At 38.3% G+C, this 18,503-nt stretch overlaps 1 protein-coding gene across 6 annotated transcripts in view; it reads right to left on the reverse strand.

Moving 5' to 3' along the window:
• Cdc42bpa (CDC42 binding protein kinase alpha) overlaps positions 1-18,503 on the reverse strand; it is a 205,110-nt gene that overhangs the window by 154,391 nt on the left and 32,216 nt on the right. The gene's annotated exons all lie outside the window — the stretch shown is intronic.

Below are 18,503 nucleotides of genomic sequence, written 5' to 3' on the forward strand. Positions count from 1 at the left end.
ACACATTCACAGCATGCAGAGCAACATCACCCATCAGCTATACTAATCAATTCATACCAAATGTGTCAATGACTTCTTTCTCTACATCCACGGAAAGTTTGCGAATTGTATGCAATTCTGGTACTAGCCCTTCTAAGATGATAGCTCATTACGACTTTTGAGGCAATGGGCACCACCTATGGAAGAGATGAACGATGGTCTTATACATAGTTATTTCTCTCAATAGTGGGTTACTATAAAGCTATACCACATATCCATGAGCACGTACACACCCACACACCTGGTCCTTTTTCCTTCTATCTGTGATACAGCCAAAACACTACCAGAAACTGAACAGCTAGATCTTAGATTTTCAGTCTCCAAACTATGAGCTAAAAATAACCTTTTTTATATATACAGTAAGCAGTTGCTCATACAGTATACAGTTATTTACATTACATATGAGCAACATTTCAATGGCTCTCAACATCCTGAGGATGGAGGTAAAAAGATATTTGTGAGTACAGTCAAATCTCTAAGTCTAGCTACACTGCCTCCTAGATGATAAACTTTCTGGTGACAGAATCTACAGCATTCCTTCCAATGCAAAAATCCAAGTGTGTGTGTGTGTGTGTGTGTGTGTGTGTGTGTGTGCATAAATAATTGGTAGATGAAGCCTGTGTATATGCTGACTTCCTGTGGCTCAAATCTGAAGTATACATGATATAAACAAACTGTCAAGAGGCCATACCACTGACAACTCCTGATGACTGGTTGTCTGCTCCTGGGAAACTAACAGGGTAATAAAGGGACTTCTGAGAAAAGAGCTACTATACAGTAGAATTGGATATCCTAGTTAGAATCCACCAGGTCTGCAAAGAGTCTGGGCCTACCATAGCCCTAAAACCAGATTTCCAAGCACTCTTATTTAAATAAGACAAGTTGGATTAGCATAGTAATGGAAATGGTAATTCCTGGTCCCCATCTACCATCCCCACAAAGTCTCTGAATGAAAACCCAGCTGGTCTCAAACTCTCCTGCCTCAGCCTCCTTGGGGCTGGAATGCAAGGTGTGCACCACAGCTCCTGGCTTTGTTTTCAGTTCAGTTTCCTGCAGGTCAGACAACAGTCAAGGATTACACAATGACTGACGGGGTTTCGGGAGCAGAAGCTGTGGACTGGACCAAACCTTGTGTACACAATTAGGGCTGATCTCACATGAGACAGAGTTCTGTCTCACACAAAAAATAATTCTAAATTCTGGCTTATCCTTTGGCCTCCTCCTAGGACTGATCCAGACTGCTGACGAGGCAGAGCAACCTTTGAAGTTCCCTAATAAGGACTTTCCTGTACACTAGCATTCTAAGCCGTGCCTGCTGCTCCAAACACTCCCTGTCAGCACATCACTCCAGAGCAAAACTGAGTGAGAGGCTCAAGGATGTGACTTCACCTTTTCCTAAGCATAAAATGGAATTCCCAACAAGGGAGATTTAAGTCCACAGTCCCGCCTAATAAGCAGTTACTTTCTAGATCTGGAATGAGTTAAGAGGAGAGATGGAAGACACCATATTAAATAAAGTCCTTTCTGATGTGACTAAATCTGCTGGGCCTCTAAGGGCACAGTCTCTCTGTTCTGTTCTGTAGCATAAATACCAATTTTTTAAATTGAAGTTTAACTAGCAATCATGTAAAAGAATAATTCTAAAAGTAGTTAGAAATGTGTTAACAGTAACTATATATTCCAACAGGGTAACTTAAAATAAAGGTGAATGGCCACTACCGAAAACTAAGTTGATTCAATGACACTAATTTCTAATCTCATGGGAAAAACCAATTTTTACTGTTTTTAAAGAACACTGCTTTATTATACCAATCATTTTATTATGGAGTGAAATAACTTTCATAAAAATGTTTTGCCTTCAAAAAAGGAATACTTCTAAGTTTTGGTGTGTTTATCTGCTTTACTTACTGATTTCTGAGACTGTGTAGCAAAGTTTTCTTAAAAAGCAGCCTATAATCCAAGCTTTCCAGTAGCAAGCTCAAAGCTAGCATATACCACACACTGCATTAAAAGCCAGCCTGATAACTTAATTAAATTCTGTCTCAAAATTAAAAGATAAAAACAGGTCCACTGATGTAGCTCAATGGCAGAGCAATAGCCTAACATATGCAAGGCCTTGGATTTAATCTCCAGCACCAGCAAAAAGGAGGAGGGGTCTGGGGAGACAGCTCCTAGGTAAAGGGCTTGTCATACAAACATAAGGTCCTGAGTTAGGAAACCCCAACACATCATAGACTCCATAATCCCAGAGCTAAGGAGGTGGAAACAGGTGGATCCCTAGAGCTCACTGTCCACAAGATTAATTGAATCAATAAACTCCAAGTTCAGTGAGAAACCTATCTCACAAAGTAAGGTGGAGAGTAACAGAAGAAAATATCCAACATGAATCCTGGCCTCTATATGCCCAGACACTCACTTGAACATGTACATACATCATACACATCACACACACACACACGCAGAGAAGGGGGGCAAAGAGAGCAATCTGCTTCTCCACACATGTCCTTATAAATAGTACTTAATAAATTTTAAAGCTAATTTGATAGATGAACACATTTGAGATTTATTATAGCTTTTTAAAAAGAAATTCAGCTTATCTTCTTTCTTTGTTCTGTACATTAAATGTTTTAGTTATTAAGTGTCATGGGGAGTTTTTCTGGTCCAGTCTATTTGATGTTCTGTACACGTCTTGTACCTTTTAGCTATTGCCTTATTTAGGCTGGGGAAACTTTCTTCCGGTTTTGTTGAAATATTTTCTGCACCTTTGGCCTAGGTTCCTTCTCCTTCCTCTACTCCTATTATTCATAGATTTGGTCTTTTCATGGTGTCCCAGATTTCTTGAATGTTTTGTGCCTGGATTTTTTCAGATTTGACATTTTCTTTGACCTAGGTATCCATTTCTTCTGTCTTGTCTCTAATGTCTGAGATTCTCTTCTATCTCATGAACTCTGTTGGGGAGGCTTGCCTCTGAGGTTCCTGTTCGAGTTCCTACACTTTGCATTTCCACATTTCCCTCAGTTTGGGTTTGATTGATTCCATTTCTGCTTTCATGTCTTGAACGGTTTTCTTCATTTCATTCCACTGTCTGTTTGTGTTTTCATATATTTCATTAATGGATTTATCCATATCCTCTTTAAATGTAGACTGAAGTTTCTCTGTCCCACCTGGGTTGCCCGGGCAGCAGCTGCTTATAAAATAATCACTCAAAGGCTTAATATTAATTACAAGCTGATTAGTCAAAGGCTCAGGCTTCTTGCTAGCTAGCTCTTTCATCTTAAATTAACTGATTTCTATTAATCTATGTATTGCCATGTAGCTGTGGCATTACCAGTCTGCTGGCATGTTGCTCCTTGGGCGGCTGGATGGCATCTCTCTGACTCCACCTTTCTTCTCCCTGAATCTTTGCTTAGATTTCCCACCTGGCTATAACCTGTCATACCATAGGCCAGAGCAACTTCTTTATTAACCAATGGTAGCAACACATATTCACAGCATACAGAAGGACCATCCCACAGCACTTGAACATATTCATGATAGATGTTTTGCTGTCCTTGTCTTATGCTTTAGCTATACTGAACTTCTCAGGACCTACTATAGTAGGGTTGTTTGGGTCAAGTAGAGACATATTGCCTTGTCTGTTATTGATTGTGTTTTTATGGTAAATTTGAAGCATCTGGATTTGGGATGATTGTAATTCATCAAGTCTTGTCTTCTGTGGGTGGGTGTTTGTTCCTTAGTTTCTGTTGCTTTCTCTGGTTATTAACAAAGTTTGGTGGTTTTGAGTTTCCTGGTAGGGAATGTTTCTGAGATCCTGCCAGGTATGGCCACTGGGGGTCCTGGATAGAAAACGTTTCTAGGTATTGAGAGCTGACACCACAAATAGGGGGGTGGGGAGCTGAAGAGAGTCCACATATGAAGGAAACCTGGGTGTGCCAGGATCTGTGTACACCCCTGGGGATGGGAGCAGAGAGGAAGGGGAAACAAAGCAGAAGGTCTGCAACAAAGCTGGGGATGAGACTGGGGAATGGAGTTGTTGGGGAGGGAAAGTGAAAGTCTAGGAAACCAAGAGTTGGTTCTCTGAGAAAAATCACTAAGATTGACAAAGCCTTAGCCAAATTTATGAAAAGGTGGAGAGAGAAGATCCAAATTAACAAAATTAGAGGACACTGAGGAAATCCAGAGAATCATAAGGATGTATTTTAAAAACCTGTACTCCACCAAATTGGAAAATCTAAAAGAAATGAATAACTTTCTTGATATATAGCACTTACAAAAGTTGAATCAAGATCAAATAAGCCATGTAAGCACACCTATAGGCCCTAGTGAATTAGAAGCAATAACTAAAGTCTGCCAACCAAAGAAAAACCCTGGGCCAGGTAGTTTTAGCACAGAATTATACCAGACTTTCAAAGAATTAATGTTAATACTCAGATTATTCTACAAAATAGAAACAGAAGGAACATTGCTCAATACTTTTTATGAGGCACAGTTACCCTGATATGTAAACCACATAAAGACCCAACAAAGAAAGAGAATTACAGAACAATTTCTCTTATGAACATAGATGCAAAAGTTCTCAGTAAAATACTTGCAAACTGAATCCAAGAATACATCAAAATAATCATCTACCACAATCAAGTAGGCTTCATCCCAGAGATGCAAGGAGAGTTCAATTAATAAATTAATAAATGTAATCCACCATATAAACAGACTGAAGACAATAACCACATGATCATCTCAGTAGATGCAGAAAAGGCCCTTGACAAAATCAACACCCCTTCATGACAAAAGTCCTGGAGAGTCTAGGCATACAAGGACATACCTCAACATAATAAAGAAAATTTACAGCAAGCCCACGGCCAATATCACTATACATGGAGAGAAACTCACAGTATTTCTACTAAAATCAGGAACAAAACAAGGATGTCCACTCTCTCCATACAGTACTACTTGAAGTCTTAGCTAGAGCAATAAGACAACTGAAGAAGATTAAGGGGATACAAACAGGAAAGGGAGGAGCCAAAGTATCTTTATTTGCAGACGATCTGATTATGCACATAAGTGACCCTAAAAATTCCACCAGGAAAATCCTATAGTTTGCTGTGGGATGTCTTTCTGTATGCTGTGAATATGTGTTGCTCTGATTAGTTGATAAATAAAGTTGCATTGGCCTATGGCAAGGCAGTTTAGAGGCAGGTGGGAAATCCAAGTAGATATACAGAGAGAAGAAAGGAGAGGAGAGAGAGATTCCAGGCACCACCTAAGGAGAATTAAGATGCCAGCAGACCGGTAATGCCACAGCCATGTGGCAAAACATAAATTAATAGAAATGGGTTAAATTATAAGAACTAGCTAGCAAGAAGCCTGCCATAGGCCATACAATTGGTAACTAATATAAGCCTCTGAATGGTTATTTTATAAGCAGCTGTGGGACCATGGGGCCAGGCAGGACTAGAGAAATCTTCCAGCTACAACAGTTCATAAACACTTTTATAAAAATAGCAGGATACAAAATTAATACACAGAAATCAGTAGCCTTCCTATACACAAATAACACATGGACCAAGAAAGAAATCAGGAAAACAATACCTTTCACAATAGCCTCAAATAATATAAAATATCTTGGGGTAACTCTAACCAACCAAGTGAAAAACTTAAATAATAAAAATTTTATGAAATTGAAGAAGATATCAGAAGACTTAAAGATCTCCTATCTTATGGATCAGGTAGATTAATAAAGTAAAAATGGCCATCTTGCCCAAAAGCAATCTACAGATTCAATATTATCCCCATTAAAATTCCAACACAATTCTTCACAGAACTTGAAAGGACAATTTTCAGCTTCATATGGAAACACACACACATACACATACATACACACACACACACACACACACACACACACACACACGGATAGCTAAAACAATTCTGGATAATAAAAGAACTGCTAGAGGTATCACCATCCCCATCACAATTTGTACTACAGAGTTATAGTAATAAAAACAGCATGGTATTGGCACAAAAACAGACACACTGATCAATGGAATTAAATTGAAAACAAGATATAAATCCACAAACCTACAGACAGCTAATTTTTGATAAAGAAGCCAGAAATATACATTGTAAAAAGACAGCATCTTTAACAAATAGTGCTGGTCAAATTGGATGGATACATGTAGAAGAATGCAAGTGGGCCTATACCATAGCACCCTGCACAAAACTTAACTCCAAATGAATCAAAGAGCTCAAAATAAAACCAGATACACTGAGTCTGACAGAAGAGAAAGTAGGGAATAGTCTTGAACTCACTGGCACAGGAAAGGCTTTTCTGAACGGAACACTGATAGCACAGGCACCAAGACTAACAACTAATAAATGGAACCCCAAGAAACTGAAAAGGTCTGTGTATGACCAACCGAAACATTTTTGGAGGTTCTTTATCTCATAATGTTTTGTCATCTATGTGTTTCTCAAGCTTTTTCTTTGGCTCTTTTTCTTCTGTTTGTTTGACTGATTTGTTCTATTCTGGTTTATTTTATCTTACATTATTATTATTATTATTATTATTATTATTATTATTATTATTATTTTATTTATATGCCTGTTGTTTTCTAATTAGAGTCACAACGGTGTGGATTCAGATAGGAGGGGAGGTGGAGAGGATCTCCGAGGAATTGGGAGAGGAGAATCATAGTCAGAATATATTGTGTGAAAAACCTGTTTTCAGTAAAATAGAAAAAATTTTAAAATTTAGAACTTTTATAATTTTAACAGATATAAAATTTTAAATATATATACAGAGAATTAAGACACAATTATAAAGTACACAATGAATGAAACCCAAACCAAGAAATACAATCTTGCAGCAAACCAGAAATGTTCCTAGGCTGCACTATAACTCAGAAATACTCCTATGGGCACAGCCCAGAAACACTTCCATGTGCACTACAACCCGGAAATGCTCCTGTGTGTGCTAAAACTCTACCTTCCCAAAAGAGACAGTCAGATCCTTGACTGGTGAGATGTCGGTCGTCCTTCCTGTGTTGCTTCCTGCACCCAACATACTGTCAGGTTTTAGAACAAAGGTGGTTACTCTAGCCTCACAGAGTGGGCTGGGCACTTGGTCCCTCCTCTACTACCCAGTGAGGTTAAGATGATTCAGAGAACTTGCAGATAAATTCACCTCAAACTGCAAGGTTCTTTTACATGACTTTCCTCTTCTATCTTCTGTAGTTGCCTATATATAGGTTAATTATTTCTACATATATATTTTTAGTGAAGTATCTCTTGTATTTGTAATATGTTTCATTACTATCCTGTGTTGTATGATATTCTGTTTGTGTTCTGACAACACAGCTTGCCTGGAGATCAGAGGACAGAGCTAGCCACTAGTTAACCATAGAGGCCAAACAGTGGTGGCACACACCTTTAATCCCAGCACTTGGGAGGAGGAAACAGGAAGATCAGGAGTTCAAGGCCATATTGAGCTATACAAGATTGAATCAGTCTAAAAGAGAAACAGAGCTGGGCTGTGGTGGCTCACACCTTTGATCCCAGCACTTGGAATCTCATGTCTTTGATCCCAGCACTAGGGAGGTGGAGACAAGAATATAAAGTGGGTGAGACAGGATCTTGGCCTATTCAGTCTGAGGATTCGTAGAAACAGGATCTCCCCCATTTAGTCTGAGGATTCGTAGAGGTAAGAACTCTAATGGCTGGCTGCTCTGCTGCTCTGATCTTTCAGCTTTCACCCTCGATATCTAACTCCCGGGTTTTTTTGTTTTTTAACCAAGAAATTTTTTATTCATTTTACATACCAACCACAGATGCCCCTCTCTTCCCTCCTCCACGCCCCTCTTCAGCATCCCCCAATCTACCCCCATTCCCTCCTCCAAAAAACGTAAGGCCTCCCATGGGGAGTCAGCAAAGCCTGGTACAGTCAGTTGTTGACTCCAGGTTTTTGTTAATTAAGACTAAACAGATTCGCACTTCATCTAGTATCCAACTTTTGCAGCACAAATTCATGAAAAAGCCGATTGCCTGGGGCTTTGCAGCCACCAGCACAGGCTGGAGCTGCACGTAGCGGCTCCTGCTGGAGTCACTGACCTACTAGCTGGGTTTTCCTTTCTTTTTCCCCCTCTGAGCAAATCTGGGATTGTTCTGTTGCAGCCTCTCTGCAACAGACTCCACAGGTGGCTGGGCTTCAAAAGCCATGGAGTTTGCCGCTTTCACACATCACCCATGCCCATTGCTGGCTCTGTGGCTTCTTCTCTCCCAGAGGGTTGTGGGCTTTCCCTAGACCCCCTCCTCAGGCTGCTGCCACACCAAGTAGCTGCCTTGACACCCACTCGGGCTTCTACTGTTCTACGCAGCAGCAATCAGCCTCATAATTCACCATCATCCTCAGCAGATTTGGTGAAATAACTGGGAAGTCTTAAAGGAGGGAATTAGTTAAAAGAGAGAGGGTTTTTTTTCCCCACATTAAAAAATGAGAAACACACCGAGCGGCAGTGGCGCACGCACATCTTTAATCCCAGCACTCAGGAGGCAGAGCCAGGCGGATCCAGGACAGGCACCAAAAATACACAAATAAATAAACCCTGTCAGAGAGAGAGAGAGAGAGAGAGAGAGAGAGAGAGAGAGAAACACTATTACAAATGGAAGGAGTTAGGTCTCTGCACGAATATGCAATGGATGGTTTAAAAACGGAACAATTAAATGAAGGGATTATCAACTTAGCTGGGATTGACATAATGTTAATTATCATTTTGATAATCCTTATTGTTGGTTTGATAATTCTTGATTGATCTCTAAAAAAGTTGGTTGATATGAGTGTCAAGATACAGGCCTTAGAAAAACTTATTAAAATGGATCATAAAGATATTCAGACCCAGATAGAGGAATTTAAAGGGGAACCAACCTCAGCATTACATTATAAAATTAGAAAGTAACAGCCCAAGGTTTTCAAACAAACAACCTTAATTTATCCAGTCACCTTACAGGAACTGCCAGATGACAGATATCGCCATGGCTGCGTAAGAGTTGACTGTAATCCTGTGGAAATGTTAGATTTAAGGAGATTTAAGGAAGCAATAGTCTCATATGGTATGTATTCACCTTTTGTGAAACAGATGTTAAATTCATGGTCAACTAGTAAAAGAACTATCCCACAAGATTGGAGAGATTTGGTTACAGCAGTATTGGAGCCTGGGCCTCAATTATAGTGGAGGACCTGGTGGAAAGATGAGGCTAGGATCACTGAACAACAAAGTGGGGTTACAGGTATTGAAATCTCCCAAGACCGACTTCTTGGAGAGGGCGATTATGCTGTTGTTAAAAAAACAAAAAAAAAAAAAAAAAAAAAAAAAAAAAAAAAAAACAGTCTCTATATGATGACCACACCTTGGCTCTATGCTGTGCAGCAACCTTGAATGCTTGGGACAGAATTGAGAAGTCAGAAAAAAAACTGAGTCATTTAAGAGTTATACAGGGCCCAAAAGAAAACTTGACTTTTTTTTTTAAACAAAGATTGACTTCAGCTGTAAATAAAATGATAACAAATTCAGATGTTAGAAAAATAATAATTGAATCTTTGGCTTCTGAAAATGCTAATTCACAATGCAAAAGGCAATATAATTAGGCCTTTAAATGAAAGGTCAGCACCCATAGAGGAATGGATCTCAGATACAGTCAATATTGAATCTCATAGCCATGGTGATGCTTAGATAGGAGAGGTGATTTCCACAGGCTTGAAGAAAAATCAAAATGTTAGGTGTTTTAATTGTAGAAAACAAGGTCACCTAAAAAGGGACTGTAGACAGGGCCTTCCTAGAAACAATGTTTTTTCTAGGAATAATCCAGACAGAAAGCCTCTCCCTTCTGGAGTACGCAGAAGGCATGGCAAAGCAGACACTGAACCAATGAATGCAGATCAACAAGGGACAGACAGGGTAACACTTTGCTGTGAGGAAACACACTTCAATCTTAGATTTATATAAAAATAAATCACATCTGGGATGATATTGTTGTTTGGTGGAGATGCCTGACATGCACAAGACCCTGAGCTCAATGCCCACCCAGCATAGTAAGGGAAGTGTGCTAACAATACCACATTTGTAAACTGTGTAATTAATTAATTCTAATTCTTCCTTTCTAACTTTCATACTCATAGTCTAAACAGTCTAATAAAAGTACAGATATTAACAGGATGTATTAAAATTGCAAAACCTAACTGTATGCATCTACAAAAGAGTCACTTTAAATACAACTGTAAAAGACAGGGTTCAAACCATAGGAAAGCTGACTAGTGGGGAAACACCACCTCACATAAAAGAGAAGTAGTCCACACTGATGAGCATCAAGAAGACATAGCTACTCTGAATGTGCATGTGCCTGCTATAACAGTTTTCAAAGTCAGGAGATACATACAACTACAGGGAAGAAATAATAAGCACGCCCTTATTGACGGACAGAACTAAACAATGATCAGTAAATTATGGAAGATATTAGAAACAGCATTGATTATCTCAGTCACACTGACATTAGTAAAACATGGGAAGAAATAAATGAAGAATAAGTATTATTTTTAAGGGCATGTGGAGTGTTCATTAAGAACAGTTCACATTCTGCCCATAAACAAATTATGAAATTAGAGAAAAATCAGGAGTATATTATCTCACTGTATATAACTCAAACAGCCAAACTTTTAAAAGCAAAGAATAACCTTCACAACTCCTGAACAGAAGTTTAAACAGTATTTTGAAATCAATGATAATAAAAAATAATCTTTGGAGGCCAGCCAGTGGCGGTGCATGCCTTTAATACCAGCACTCGGGAGGCAGAGGCAGGTGGATTGATGTGAGTTCAAGGCCAGCCTGTGCTACAGAGTGAGTGCCAGAACAGCCAGGACTACACAGAGAAACCCCGTCTCAAAAAAAAAATAATAATGATAATAATAATCTTTGGGATGAACCTAATCATCATTAGAAGCAAAACTTAGCTTCTGTGTTTAAACTGGAATGGAAAAGAAGCAAAGACCCAGGTTTCACCTTGAGAAGGTAGAAGACAAATCAGTGAACTAAATCTAAAGAAAAGGGCAAGTCCTGCTCTGGCCTCTCTGCATGCATGTACAGACATGCACACTTGCCCATTCACATGCAGTGCACACACAACATGCATGTGAGTGCATGTGTATACACACAGAGAGACAACTCATACAGAAAAAAGTAGCTTTGATATTTAATTACATTGAAAAACCTCTAGTAAGACTCAATAAAAAAAAGTGTGAACTATGAATGTGAAAGAAGGACCCTCACCTCAGACTCTACAAAGTTAATAAAAGGATATTATAAACAACCTCAAGAAAATAAACTTGATAAACGTTAGCAGCCATATTCCATGAAAAATAAATCATACTAAAGTTGATGTTAACTGAAACAGAAAAAGCTAACCAGCTAACTCCATAACCATTGTTAATCAATTATGAATATGAAAAACCCAAGTCCACATTATTGCACCATTAAATTCCATCAAACATTTAAGGGAAAAAAGCTTCTAAACATTAAAAAGAAAAAAAAAACCCATTCTCCCAACTCCTTACTTAAATTTGTCACAACCCTAATATCAATTCATGAAAACAAAAAATTATGGGTCAACGGTCTCCATGAATATGTATGTAAAACTATCTAACAAAATATTAACTGAAGAGAAAAACATCTTGAAAGGCAATCTATAGACCCTGTACCAGGAATTGCTTCAATAGGTGAAAAATCAATTATACACTACCACTAAAGGCATTAATCCATGAATGTAATTAATAATAAGAATTTCATGGGGCTGGAGAGGTAGCTCAATGTTAAGAGCACTGGCTGCTCTTCCAAAGGACCCAGGTTCAATTCCCTGAACCCACATGGCAGCTCACACCTGTCTGTCACTCCAGTTCCAGCAGACCCAACACCCTCACACGTACATGCAGGCAAAACATCAAAGCACATAAACTAAAAATAAATCATTAAAAGATTAAAAAAAGAATTTCATTAAAATTAAAAACTTCTATTTTGCAATAAAGGTAATATTGAAATTTGCATGGCAAACAAACACATTCTTCAACAAAAATCAATGCTGCAAGTATCAGAGTACCTTACTTCAAATTATGCTACAGTGCTGTCTTAGTTAGGGTTTCTATTGATGTAACAAAACACCATGACCAAAGCAAGTCTGGAAGGAAAGGATTTATTCAGTTTACAGTTCCACATTGTAGTCCATGAAAGGAAGCCAGGGCAGGAACTTAAGCAGGGCAGAAACCTGGAGGCAGGAGCTGATGCAGAGGCCACAGAGGAGTACTGATTACTGGCTTGCTCTTCATGGCTTGCTCAGCCTGACTTCTTATAGAACCCAGGACCACCAGTCCAGAGATGGTACCACCCACAATGCATTGGGCCCTCACCCATCAATCGCTAATTAAGAAAATGCCCTACAACTGGACCTTATGGAGGCATTTTCTCAATTGAGGTTCCCCCGCTTTCAGAAGACTCTAGCTTGTGTCAAGCTGACATAAAACTAGCCAGGTCCAGTGCCATACTTAACTGATGGAATAAAATAGAGAAACCAGCACCAAACCCTTGCAGCTATAGCCATCTGGTATTCTGCAGAGATGGCAAAATTCACTTTGGAGAAAAAGGCAGTCTTTCAATAAATGGTGTTAGGATACTGGATATTCACGTGTAGAAAAACGAGACTGGATTTCTAACTCTCACCCTACATAAAAATCTATTAAAAATGGGTCCAAGTCCTTAAGAAAACAAGAAAAATACTTCAAAATACTGACACAGCCAAGGGTTTTATGAACAAGACTCTCAACTGCTGTGGGATGGTCTGTATGTCAAATGTGTTGCTCTGATTGGACAATAAATAAAACACTGATTGACCAGTAGCCAGGCAGGAAGCATAGGCGGGGCTAACAGAGAGGAGAACTGAGAGAACAGGAAGGCGGAGGGAGACACTGCCAGCCGTCGCCATGACAAGCAGCACGTGAAGATGCTGGTAAGCCACGAGCCACGTGGCAAAGCATAGATTTATAGAAATGGATTAATTTAAGATGAAAGAACTAGATAGCTAGAATCCTGAGCCATTAGGCCAAACAGTTTAAATAATATAAGCGTCTGTGTGTTTATTTTATAAGTGGGCTGTCAGACTGCCAGGGCTTGGCGGGACCCAGAGAGAAAACTCTCCAGCTACACTCAACAGCTCATGAAATAATGTAAGTAATGACAAATGGGACTTAATCAAGTTAAGAAGATTCTGCCCAGCAAAGAAAATATTACACACAAAGAGAAGAAACAATCTACAGAATGAGAGGAAGTATGTACTAGCTATTAATTTAATATCCAGAATGTATAAAGAACTCAAAAAACTAAATACACAAAAACATCAAATAATGCAATTAATAAGTGAATAAAAATCAAAATATATTATCATAGTAAGTGAATAAAAGGTAAAATCCATACAATTATTGCAGCAGATGTAATGATTATTAAAATTTTAAAACTTCAGAAACTGTGTTAAAACCCATTCTTCAAACAGAACATATCTAGCAAAACACCTACAATTAGCATCATAATTAACAGTGAATACTGAATCCTTAAAGTCTTAAAAATCCTTAATCCTAAGTCCTTAAAAAAAATCCTTCTCCCTAAATTTCAGTGAAGGGTAAGTATATCCACCTCATGACACACTGCTCAACACTGCATTAGCCACCTAAGTAGGTGCCATAAATCAAGAGAAAGAAATGGAATGTACAGTCTGTAAAGTTAAAAAAGAAACTGCCCATCTCAAACAAATGACTAAAACAGGACATCGGGAAATACAAGGCAGATATAAATAAAAATCAATTGTACTTACATATCAGAAATATAATACTGGATATAAAAATTTTATAGCCATTTGCCATCAAATCAAAAGCATCAATACTTGGGAATAAATTTAACAAACTTTGCATAATACCTACAATCTAAACCTTAAATAAATCAGACCTTAAGAAGCAACGAGAGGGCTGAGGAAACGGCTCAATGGGTAAAGTTCTAACCACGCAGTGTAAGAACCAGAGTTCAAATCCCTAGGACCCAGGTACAGCTGAGCTTGGTAGCAATCTGTGATCTCAGTGCTCCTACAGCCAAACGTGAGGCGAAGATAGTACCCCAGTTCAGAGCCAGCTAGCTGAGGATAGAGCAGTGAACAACAAAGAGACCTGGTCTCAAACAAGGGGGAAGGCAAGATTCAACACCTGAGGCTCAACACCTGACTTCACACACACAGTGTTACACAAGTGCTCCACCGTACACACTCCGACTTTTCAAGAGAAACTCCTTGTCTGTGAACTAGATTTAACAGCAGTAGATGTCAGTTTTCCCAAACTCTATCTCTATATTCTCAGTGACTCAGCTCCAAACTAGTAGGCATGATGGACACTGAACATGCTAGTTCTAAAACTCGAAAGTCCTGGAATTACTAACACAACCCTACACTCCCACGCCATTCACTGCATGCTCTAAACTTTTTAGTATAAAGCCACAGGAATTAATTTACTGTGCTACTGGCACAAACAAGACCAAGTGATAAATAGAACATGCAACACACAACACATACACACCTAGAAAGCCAAGTGAATTTCTTTTCTTTATCAAAGTGCTAGCAAAACTATTTCAATAAAAGCAAAGTATGTTTAGACAATACTTCAGAAAACACAAACTAATCAATACCAATTGAATCACAGACTCAGACATAAATGGAAAAGATTTTTTTGAAAGATTACAGAAAGAATTTCTTGGGGGGGAGGTAGACACGGTCTCATGTTGCCCTGGCTAGCCTCAAACACACTAGGTAGTCATGATTGGTGCTGAACTCCTGTGGGGTGAGACACGGTCTCACGCTGCCCTGGCTAGCCTCAAACACACCAGGTAGTCATGCTTGGTGCTGAACTCCTGCCTCAGCCTCCCAAGTGTTAGGATTACAAGCGTACATCATCATGCTTCGCATTTTATAGGGAGAATTTCTACAAAGATGAAAGCAACTGGAATGATAGATTAGAAGTTACAAGTACTTATTGCTTTTGCAGAGGACCTGGGTTCAGTTCCCAGCACCCACATGGCAGCTCACAACCTTCAGTAACGCCACTTCCAGAGATCCAACACCTTCTTTTGACCTTTTCAGGCACCAGGTACCATGGTACACATGTATACATGCAGACAAACCACTCATACACATAAAATAAAAAGAAATGTCTTTTTTTATGATGAAAGGAAAATATTCATGATCTTCAGATTAAGAAAAAATTCTTAAACACGAAAATCACTAATCATTACAGTTTAATTATTGAATTTTATTTGAATACAAGGTCTACCAGGAAAGGAAAAGCCAAACCAATTTATGTACATACAAATCCATGAAATCATTTGTATACAGAATATACCAATAACATTCAACTCTTACCTCCCTAACCCCCCTCAAAATAAAAACCCTACTTGTCCAAAGGATATCTACATGATATAAAGGAATAGAAAAAGTTATTGGGCTTTAATAAGACTTAACAGGAAAAGCAAAATGGAGTCACAATGAACACCACCACAAACCTACCAAAAGTGGCTTAAGTTGGAAAATGAGACTAGTGTTACAGACAGTATGAGTATGACTCAGTACTTAGGAAATTATTTGGCACTATCTACTAAAGCTAACTATGCCTACCCCAGGATGCAGGAATTCCACTCCTAGGTTTATATAAAACATAAAATGAATGTTTATACCTCACCAAAGATGTAAATAAGAATGTTTCTGACAACAATATTCTGAACAGCCAAAAACCATAAGTAACTTTAGCAATCAACAACGCTATTATGAATGAAAAAAACATATAGTATAGTCACACAAAGAAATGCTGTGAGCGAGCTAGTGGGAAACTAGGATGTGGGGCCAGTACGACAGCGCAGGGGGTAAAGGCACTCTGCTGCCAAGCCTGGTGATATGAGTTCAATTTCCAAAACCTACACGGTGGAAAGAGAGAAATGACTCCCACAAACTGCCCTCCAACCTCCACATGCATGCCATGGCACATCCACACACACTTATATACATGCACATGCACAAAGAGAGAGCAGAGACACACACAAAGAGAGAATAAATGTGAAAGAACAGATGAAAAGAAAAACAAGGGTGTGACACCTAAGTATAATGTGGAGTACAGAAGCTAGAAACAAGAATATATAGTAAATAATTCTATTAATATAAAATTAAAAATCAGGTCGCATAAATCTACGATAAGAGAGGGGAGGGCTAACAAGGAATTGGTATTACACTTAGTAAGGCTACACTATAAGGCTACAGGAAACAAACTAAAGAAAGTCAGCTAGGTATTTAATGTAAATGCTAACAGTTAAAATATTTCTACTAATATCAGACTAATGTATATCAAAGAGCATCACAGAAATAACAAGAACATTCTATAATGATGCAAGAGTTCATCATTAAGAAGACAAAAATGACTATTTGTTATCACCAAAAACTGAAAGAAATTAAAAAAAAAAAGAAAAGAAAAAATTCTCTCAGGAAGAAATAGGTCAAAGAAAAAGAAAAGAGTCAAAAAAAAAAAAAACTAAAGAAAGAAACAAATAAACCAACTCCTTTCTCAGGAAATGGCAGCTCAAGAGAAAACAGGAAATTTTAAATAGCTAAATTAATGAGTTTGACCTAATAAATTCCAATCACACAATATATGCTACCTCTGATCACATTATAACTCAATGGCAGAAATGTAACCAGAAATCCTCGAGCCTCTTAGAAACAGATGAATTTAGCGGGGCGGTGGTAGCACACACCTTTAATCCCAGCACTCAGGAGGCAGAGCCAGGCAGATCTCTGTGAGTTCGAGGCCAGCCTGGGCTACACAGCAAGATCCAGGACAGGCTCCAAAACTACAAGGAGAAACCCTGTCTCAATTAAAAAAAAAAAAAAAGAAACAGACGAACTTCTAAACTCATGGATACAAAACAAAACAACTGAAAATGTACGATCGCAGTGGAAACTGGAGCAAACAATAACAGAAGCAGGACCGCGCTGCTGGGAGGCAAACAGGCGGAATGCACACTTCAAAGAAGAACTAGAAACCAATATTCTAACTCATCTACTTCAGTAAATTAGAAGAATGGACAGCAAGTTCACACCAAGAAAATAAAATATTAAAGACTGTGAATTCATCTACAACAGCAAAACGGAAGAAGCTGGAAGTCAATCCACTGAAAAACAAAGAAAACTGACAACTCCCTAGAAAGACAAATTTAAAAATGACGTCGTATGAATCAATAACTGACCAATACAATACTAAGTTCTAAAAGTAATGAGGTGAATAAACTGACACATAATTTTTAAAAGTCCATTGTAAAAAATAAATATATTGACTATCTCAGAAACAAACTCCAGGTTCAGAAGGCGTCACCTGTGAAACTCTAGAAGCATAAAAGGGAAATGGCAATTACTTCAGAAGCTTGCAGAAAGCAGTAAGAGAGGAAACACTCCTCTCATGAGACCAGCAAAACCAAAATCCCAAAATCTGATGGAGGTATTAAAAGAAAATTACAGGCCAATTCTGTCCAAAAAATAGGTGAAAAAATTTAAATACATATTTTTAAAAGCATGCCAAAGCCGGGCGGTGGTGGCGCACGCCTTTAATCCCAGCACTCGGGAGGCAGAGCCAGGTGGATCTCTGTGAGTTCGAGGCCAGCCTGGTCTACAGAGCGAGATCCAGGAAAGGCACAAAGCTACACAGAGAAACCCTGTCTCGAAAAACCAAAAAAAAAATAAAAAAAATTTTAAAAAAAAGCATGCCAAATCTACTGATGCATAAAAAGGATAATACACAACCCAGCTGGAATCATTTTATAAAGTTAGTTTAATATTTGAAAGTAACAAGTGAAATTCAACACATTAACCAAATAAGGGAGAAAACTGACTAGTGTCTCAACAGATGTAGAGGAAGCATTTTACTGAAACTCAACACATTTCATGATTTTAAAAGTAAAATTAATACAAAGATTAGTCATGAGGTTAATAAATAAAACTGAGCTAATTGCAATTATTTGTATTTTCAACAATCAGACAATGAAACGTAAGGCATTTTAATTAAAATAACCTCAGGAATACCATACATCTAGTAAACGTACTAAAAGATGTAGAATTCTCTATATGAATGAAGCTTCAATCTTATAAAGCCCTAAATAAAAGGAGACGTATATCCTGTGTATCGATTAGCTGACTCAATCTTAAAATTTCAATTAATTATAAACTCTTCTCAGGTTTTTTTTTTTTTTTTTTTTTTTTTTTTTTTTTTTTTTTTTTTGGTTTTTTCGAGACAGGGTTTCTCTGTGTAGCTTTGCGCCTTTCCTGGATCTCGCTCTGTAGACCAGGCTGGCCTCGAACTC

The sequence above is a fragment of the Peromyscus eremicus genome, chromosome 15 (assembly GCF_949786415.1).
Source record: "Peromyscus eremicus chromosome 15, PerEre_H2_v1, whole genome shotgun sequence".
Classification (NCBI taxonomy): Eukaryota; Metazoa; Chordata; class Mammalia; order Rodentia; family Cricetidae; genus Peromyscus; species Peromyscus eremicus.